Source organism: Macaca nemestrina, chromosome 11, assembly GCF_043159975.1.
Source record: "Macaca nemestrina isolate mMacNem1 chromosome 11, mMacNem.hap1, whole genome shotgun sequence".
Taxonomy (NCBI): Eukaryota; Metazoa; Chordata; class Mammalia; order Primates; family Cercopithecidae; genus Macaca; species Macaca nemestrina.
This window is the reverse complement of record NC_092135.1, coordinates 83116604-83125873: the sequence shown is the minus strand read 5'-3', so window position 1 is coordinate 83125873 and position 9270 is coordinate 83116604. Positions and strand designations below refer to the sequence as shown.

At 31.7% G+C, this 9270-nt stretch overlaps 1 long non-coding RNA gene across 1 annotated transcript; it reads left to right on the top strand.

Moving 5' to 3' along the window:
* Positions 1–6997: 6997 nt before the first annotated feature.
* On the top strand, positions 6998–8998 carry LOC112424323 (uncharacterized). Its single transcript, XR_003015039.2, has 2 exons — positions 6998–7083; positions 8474–8998. It is a non-coding gene; the product is annotated as an uncharacterized lncRNA (long non-coding RNA).
* Positions 8999–9270: the final 272 nt, after the last annotated feature.

The window sequence follows — 9270 nt, the reverse complement described above, 5'->3', positions numbered from 1 at the left end:
AGGTTGACGTGAGAGGATCACTTGAGACAGGGAATTGGAGGCTGCAGCGAACCATGATAGCACCACTGTACTATAGCCTGAGAGAAAGAGAAAGACCCTGTCTCAAAAACATAAAAAAAAAAAAATTCTCTGGAGGTAAACTCATATTTTTTAACATATATAATAAAACGAAGGAAAACATTTTTTAAAGGTGCTATGAGTAATTTTGGATATCATGCAAATCATAAAACATTCTTGTTAAACTCAAGGGAAGCAAGAAAAAAGGAAAGAGCAAATAAAGAAAAAACAGATAAGGAAGTGATATATTTTAATCCAGCCACATGAGCTATCATTTTAAATATGAATGCTGTACACCTGTTTAAACACAAAGATTGTCAGTTTTATAAGTCAGGATAGGAAAACAAGACCTAGCTTTATGCTGCCTGTAAGACATCCTCCAGAGAGGCTTTCACTGAATAGTATTCAATTTCTTTTTTGTATGTTTTCATAGTAGCACCGTACTTCCATTTTTGTGATACTCAGCATGATGCAAATTACTTAGACACTATGTTCTACTCTATGTTAGAAATATTGTTCTCCTTTTTCCTAAAATCATTCCAGTGTCTATCACAATGCTGGACGAGATGCTCTATTATAAACTCTCAGGGTTTTCAAACTAATCATAATTCTACCCAACATTCCTATAAACATTGATAATATGGTGAGATTTTCCAAGAATAGCTTAGGAAAAATGTGAATTAAAGGTGCATCTAGGTATTCTGATTATTCTCTTCGCAAAATTAATTATTTAAATTTAACATTGGACACAAAAATTCTTCACTTAATCAATAATTAAATGAGTAGAAAAAATTATCGGCCTATCAATAAACATCTGAGAAAATGTAATGGTTTTCGTTTTGTACAACAAAATAATACTGGTGTCACTCTGGAAATTAACCTGAAGAATGCCCATAATTATAGTCAAAATTGTATTTATAATATTTTATAATACATAAGAAAGAAAATGTTATTTCAAATAATGAGTAGAAATAATATTTTAATATTATATTATTTCTAATTAGTATTTGAGATAATATTTTAATTGATTTTCAGTTCCTTTGTTTGATGAACTCTAAATTACACGCAAAAATATCAGCTCAGGCACAATCACTCGAGAGAAGGTTATTTATTCAGATACAGAATATAATAGAAGTTGATTCTTCCTTCAAAATAAGTTTACTATTCTGGTCTGTATACATATTTTTAATTTTACATATTTAATTGTTACATCATTCTCAGCAACATAACTCTGACATATTTTAATTTCTTAAATCTTTATGTCATGTTAATTAATATGAATTGTTGCTCTCAGGTCTGGCATGAGTCCTAATTATAAAGACAATGCTTTTATTATTTCAAAGTCTTTATTACTGAAGAAAATTTATATTCAAAATTAAGCTCTATGTCATGAAATCATATGTTTCAAAATCATTAATAAAAGGATATTAAGTGATACAGGATAATGGGCTAACTAAATTATAATTTAAAAGAACATTAAAAGAAAACAAAATACAATTATTTCCAATATAGCTTATAAAGTGAAAGTGAATATATGAAGGAGAAAACAACTGATGCTATAAAGAACTGATAGAAAACATGTGCATATATTTTATCTATAAACGTAAGTCAGTTAAGTGCATTGGTTTCTCCATGGGAAAAGCGGCCTGCACAGTGACAGAACAGCAACTGTATATAATGTGCAAATGATATGAAACAAACAAAATTTCAAAGCCAGGATATACACTCATTAGTGATGTATAGGAAAAAAGTATAATAAGGATAATTATATATCTGTATTCTAAATTTATTTTATTACATATTTAGCAATAGCAGCTTTAATAATTATGATTTACTGGAAGATGAAAGCAGAACAACTTATTCATTCTTAGATCTGCTTTCAATGGATTTCCAGTCATGTGTAATAAAAGATATATAGATTAATATTTGCATGTATCAAAACATCTATCATTTCATTTCAGAGCAATGTGCTACCATTAAAATGCCAATGTTTATCCCGTTATATTAATGTTCAAGCCAGGGAATGCCTCCAAATTCTGCACATACCATCATCCCATTTTCTTAATCAACATTGATTACAAAATTCTTGCTAATTGACTCAATTGTGTTATGCCTGTCTTCACTCATCCAAATCAAGCAGGGCTCATTAAAATTCAAGTTTCCTATAATAACATCAGATTATACATTAATGTGATCCATTTGATTAGAATAAACCGGATCAAATTGCAATATTTTGTACATGAAAATAGACAAGTTTGGTCAATAGGCAAAGAATTTTTTAGTGTAAATTTAGAGCTATTGGAAATGGCATTTTCATTTTCTACATAGTTCTAGTTATTCTTGGAATAATGTGAAAGGGAAAAATGTATGTGATCCACAGTGAAATAGATTGAAATTACATATTTATGTATTTTAGTAAATAAAAGAAAAATATATTTTTTAATAAAATAGGACCTTTGATGTGATTGATTTTTGTATTGAAATTACTTCAATAACATATGGCTGATTGAAAATACTACTATATTTTGCTAACTAAAAGTATAGAGAGAGTAATGTGAAAAATCTAAGTCCTCAAAAGAAATTGCAACAAAAACAAAATTTGACAAGTGGGACCTAATTAAACTAAAGAGCTTCTGCACAGCAAAATTAACTACCAACAGAATAAACAGACAAGCTACGGATGAGAGAAGATGTTCACAAACTATGCATCTGACAAAGGTCAAATATCCAGAATCTATAAGGAACTTAAGAAGCAAAACACAAATAATCCCATTAAAAATTGGGCAAAAGATGAGGACAGACAGAAGAAGCCATACAAGTAGCCAAAAAATAAATGAAAAAATGCTCAACATCACTAATCATCAGACAAATGCAAAACAAAACTGCAGGATACTTGGAGTGCAGTGGCTCATGCCTGCAGTCCCAGCAATTTGGAAGGCTGAGGCTGGTGGATCACTTGAGACAAGGAGGTCGAGATCAGCCTAGCCTATATGGCGAAACCTGGTATCTACTAAAAATACAAAAAAAAAAAAAAAAAAATTAGCTGGACGTGGCGGTGCACACCTGTAATCTCAGCTACTTGGGATGCTGAGGCATGAGAATCTTTTGAACCCAGGAAGCAGAGGTTGCAGTGAGCTGAGATGCTGCCACTGCACACCAGCCAAGGTGACGGAGAGAGATATTATTAAAAAGTCAAAAAATAACAGTCTGCTAGGTTGCAGAGAAAAGGGAACACTTATGCACTGTTGGTGGGAATGGAAATTAGTTCAGCCACTGTGGAAAACAGTTTAGAGATTTCTCAAGGAACTTAACACAGAGCTACCATTTGACTCAGCAATCCCACTACTGGGTATATACCCGAAGGAAAATAAATCATTCTACCAAAAAGACCCATGTACTCCTACATTCATTGCAGCACTAGTCACAACAGCAAAGACATGCAATCAATCGATGATCCCATCCATGGTGGACTAGATAAAGCAAATGTGCTACATATACATCATGGAATATTAAGCAGGCATAAACAAGAATAAAATCATGTCCTTTGCAACAACATGGATGGGGCTGGAGGCCATTATCCTAAGCCAATTAACATGAAATAGAAAACCAAATACTACATGTTCTCATTTATAAGTGGGAGCTAAACATTGCATACACATGGATATAAAGATGGGAACAATAGACACTGGGGACTACTACAGCAGGGAGGTGGGGAGTGGTGTGAGGGTTGACAAGCTACCTATTGAGTATTATGCTAACTTACCTGGATGATGGGATCATTCATACCCCAAACCTCAGTCTCACACAATATACCCATTTGATAAACCTGCATATGTCCCCCCGACTCTAAAATAAAAGTTTAAATTAAAACAAATTGTTTTATTTTTTGACTTATTTTTTAAATAAGATCAACTTTTGGTATATATTTCTATGAATTTTAAAACATATAAATATAATATTGATAAAAAACATTTCCATCACTCAAAAAAAACTCCTTTATGCTATTCTTATGTAGTCACATCCTCCTGTAATGTCTGGTAACCACTAACCTGTTCTCCTCATTATAATTTTTTTCCAAGAACATCACTGATATCGAATCACATAGCATGTAATCTTCTGAGAATGTCTTCTTTCATTCAGCAGAATACCTTTGATATCTATCCAAGTTGTTGCCTGTATTGATGACTAGTAGTTCATCATATGGATGTCTTCCCATTCCATCTATTCACCTACTGAAGATCTTTTTCTTTAGAAATTGTAAAATACATTCATAGCTTTGCACAGCTTATTTAAAAATTTTATCCCTTCCATTGAAATGTAGACGTATTTCCACCATACTCAGTCCACTTTACTTTCCTCCTTTTATGCCCTGGTTATCTTATATTTTGCATCTGTACATATTGAAATCCCCATTAGGCAGTGCTATATATTTTTGGTATTCAACTTGCAAGCATATTTTAAAGAACTCAAAAGGAGAGGAAATATCTATTGTATTTACCATATATTTACACTTTATCTTCTCCTAATTTATTCTGCATTTTGCAAGTTTCCTTCCAGTATAATTTTTCTTCTGTCTGAAGAATTTTCTTGGACGATTATTTTAGAGTATTTTGCAACCTAAAAATTGTTTTAGTTTTCTTTTATATGAAAATGTCTTTATTGAATCATTGACCTAGAGTATATATATATATTTTTTTGTAATTTTTAACAAATCTCTATAGCAGTTTATTTTGACAGACACATTAAAGACTGAATTTATAATTGAGAGTAACATAAACATTTAATTGGTATAGCTTCTGGTGAATATAGAATACAGAAATCCAAAATTATTTTAAATTGATTATTGTTGCCAGTTTCTGCAATATACAATAAAAAAAAAACAAAAATTTTGCCCTTTAAATATATACAAATACTTTCCAAAATTATTTAAATAATTATGTGGACATAGCTATATTTTTTGACATTCTCATATATTCTATAACTTAAAAAAAAAAAGAAAAGTGTTTAGTAATATGCCTATCATACTTAGGTTAAACTGCATCCTCATTCAAATATGCAATTTTCTGCCCTTCTTTAATGCCTTTACTGTTAACGCAAGAGGCCAAAATATGGTGCCCTCTTATGTTTTCATTCTCTGAAATAGTATATATTTTTTAAAAACAGAACACATGGATGTAAAATCATGAATATAAATAATTGTAACTGATGGATATGTCAATTAGCTAGATTTAATTATTCCAATTTGTATTCATAAATCATAACATCACGTTGTACCATCTATTTGTATATAAAACTATTTGTCAATTTGCAATTAAAACATTAAAACATTAAAAATTATAGACCCAGAGTATATTTTTATTCAATAACACTCTGAATGGATAGCTCTTTTCTTTCAGTACTCAGAAAATGCTGGGCCCCTTTATTCTGGCCTCCAGGATTTTCAACGAGGAGTCAGTGGTCATTCAAATCATTGCTCCCCTATAGATAATGAACTGTTTTTCTCTGGCTCCTCTTAAGATATGTACTTAAGTTTACAGCAGTTTGCTTATGATATATCTGAACATATATTTCTTTGTGTTCATTCTGCTTGGGTTTCATTCAGCCTCATAAATCAATAGATCTATGTCTTTCACCAGATGCAGGACTTTCAATCTATTATTTATTTTATTATTGTTTCAGCAACACACTCTTGGCCTAATCTTATGGAATTCCAAATTCTTGACCTTTTTCCACAAGTCCCTAAAGGTCTATTTGTTACATTTATTCAATGTTTGTTCTCTCTCTCTGTGTCTCTTTATGGCTCGTGTTCAGATTGAGTAAAACTATTGATCTATCTTCACATTCACTCACTTTTTCCTATCTTATCTGTATTCTTCCACTGAGTTTGTTCAGTGGGGTTTTCAGTTCTAAATTTACCCTTTCTTTCTTCTTCATATTTTATGTGCTTTTTACACTTTATATTATAACATTTGTTTCAAAAGTGTTTTTGTTTGCTTATTTGAATGTATTTGTCAGATAATTCCTACATTTCTATCATCTTTTGATCATTTTCTTCTAGCAAGTTGATATTATGATTCATCATACATTGAGTAATTTTGGATTATATCTTGACATTTTGAATTTTACATTATTAAACACTGGGTCTTGTCAAAATCCTGTGAAGAATGTAAAATTCATGCTTTATTATGAAATTTACCTGGGTGGGTTCAGGCTGCAAGATCTAACCCTCATTCTCTGGTCTATGGTTCCAATGTCAGTTCATTTTTCAAACCCGTTACTTTGCTATACAATTCTGTGCCATATATGCAGCAAAGCTTAGTAAAGAACTTGGGAAAAGATCTGTTAGCTCAGTTTTTAATGTCTTTTGCATGCTAATTAGAATTAGATTTTTACATGCATAGGCCAAAGGTGAGCCCAGTAGTTCACAAACTTATCAATGGGATTGGTTCTTCTAGCTCTGCCACCTCTCTACAGTTTTCCCCATTGTTTTCTTGTTGTTGTTTTTTCAATCCTACAGGCAGAATGCAACCACTTCTGTAATTGACCCATTTCTGATTCCAAAAGGAATAAGGAGATATGTAAATATAAATATATAAATATTCATATAGATTAGATATAGATAGACATATAGATATAGATATGAATGAGAGAGAGAGCAGACGAGAAAGACAGCAGGACTTTCGCCTCACTGTCTGAATCTATAGCTCCAGAGAAAATAGACAGAGAAGTTTCCATTTCTTACACTCTTGGCTCCTGCAGGCTGCCATCATTGCAGCTGCTGCTGTCACCACTACTACCACTGCAGGGTTGCCTAGAAACCTATAGTATGAGAAAAAATAAAAATAAAGCACAAAATATTATTTTCCTTCTCTCTCTGAGCTTTTATTAAGTTTTTCCTTACATTTTGTTTTGTTTTGTTTTGTTTTGTTTTGCCCCTCAGATCACTGTAAAGTTCCCCAGTGAATTAAGTTTGGTCCAAGAGATACTAAACGATACAAAAATGGCAGATACACTGCTGTTCTGGAGGTACCTTAATTTACAGTGTTCTACCTTTACCTGTCTGTTTCTGTCTACATTTCAGAGTCCTCAAATAGTTGTGCCACATATTCTGTCAGGTTTTATACTTATATTCTGTGAGAGATAAAAGGGTATTTACTTCATCCTACCAAAAACTGGAAAACTTTCAAATACATAGTTTTCATATATTGCTTTTCAAATAACAAAGGTATCATTTTTATAACTAGAAATATGGACACAAAAAGGTTTAGGTTTTTTGTTTGTTTGCTTGAGACAGAGTCTCACTCTGTCGCCCAGGCTCCAGTGCAGTGGCACGATCTCGGCTCACTGCAACCTCCACCTCCCAGGTTCAAACAATTCTCCTGCCTCAGCCTCCTGAGTAGCTGGGATTACAGGCGCACAACACCACGCCTGGCTAATTTTTGTATTTTTAGTAGAGACGGAGTTTCACAATATTGGCCAGGTTGGTCTCGAATTCCTGATCTCGTGATCCGCCCTCCTCTGCCTTCCAAAGTGCTGGGATTACAGGTGTGAGCCACCGCGCCCGGCCAAAATTTAAACCAGATAAATGGGCACTAGTTAATAACATCAGAGGCATATAAATATATAGAGATATATAGATATATAGATAGATAGATAGATAGATAGATAGATAGATAGATAGATAGATAGATAGATAGATAGAGATATATCATTGGCAAGTATTTTAGTCATTTACAATATTTTATTTTTCTACATTAAATCAGGCCAGAAAATTTAGCATTTATTTTTATCATATGTTAATGCCATTTGTATTAAAACATATTTCCACGGACATTCCCCTACTATTAATAGATATTAAGAATTACTTTTATCCAGTCCTTAAAATAAGACTCCCGTTTTTCAGTCCATAGTTATTCACTCAATACTACTGGGTTAAATCATAATGCCTTTTTTCTATTCCTTATTCAAAATATTCATTTTAATTATTCTGTAATATAATAGACAAATTTAATAATCTTGTGTTAGCTTGAAATACTGAAACTTAAAGTATCTACTATAAAGTATATTAACTGAAACCAAATTCTGTTCATTATAGTCACAAAACATAAGAATATAGCATCTATCATCTACCATCTAACAGAGCTACATGTTAGACCAAAGTACCACATCTTCACATACATGTACTTTGTCAGCTTATGGTTTGGTACTGGAATATCTATCAGATATTCAGTGATTAAACGCCTGTTTGTTTTTTCATAAATTATAGTATTTTTTCAGATGGTGCAATTGTCATTTCTTTTAGAGACCAGATTTAAAGTATTCATGAAAGCCATTGTGCAAAAATACAAAAATTCCAAGATAAAAGGAAAATATTGTTTTAAAATGACAATGAAAATTACATCTTTTATGTTCTCAGGTTGTGAAAAATCTTGTTAAAAATTATCATGAAGAAAATTCAGGTCTTTAAATGTACCTCTTCTCGATTGGTGCACTTTTTAACTAAGGAAAAGCTGTTTGTAATCTAGGAACTGCAGTAGCTGTCACAATTAATACTGAGTATGTACTCTTTTATCATTTTTGGCAAGGATTGGTGTTTCATCATTTAGACACATCAGGTACTTACATTGCAGTGTCATATAATTTAAATTGGCATTCTTTAAAATGATGAAAAAATCACAAAGTACCGATCAGAAACTAAATTTTAGTACAGTGGGAAGGATTCATCCTTCTATCAATTGAATTTGATTGATAGAAGATGAGACAGCAATTTAAGAGAGTTTTGTTCATCTTTTCCTTTCATGGTTGTCTAACATTGACATTTTTGAGGTCTTTTATTTCTACAGAATATTCTCTGCAGTCTCCTCTTCAAATATGGCTTTTGGCTATGCTTGTGAATTTTGTGAATATGCAATTATTTCAAATTAAATACTAACTAAATATGGCTATCTTGTGTTTATACATGTATAGAAAAATACAGTGATTGATTATATTGTTAAATTGTCAATGAGAAAATGTGAAATGTGACAATTGTCTCTATGTACTTCTGTGCTTTTTAAATTAATTTTTAAATTTATCTTTGACACATAATTGTACATACATAATTATGGAGTATAGTATGACATTTCAATGCATTTATACATTGTATAATGATAAAATTGGTGTAATTATCATATCCATCACTTTAAACATTTATCATTTCTTTTTGGTGACAAC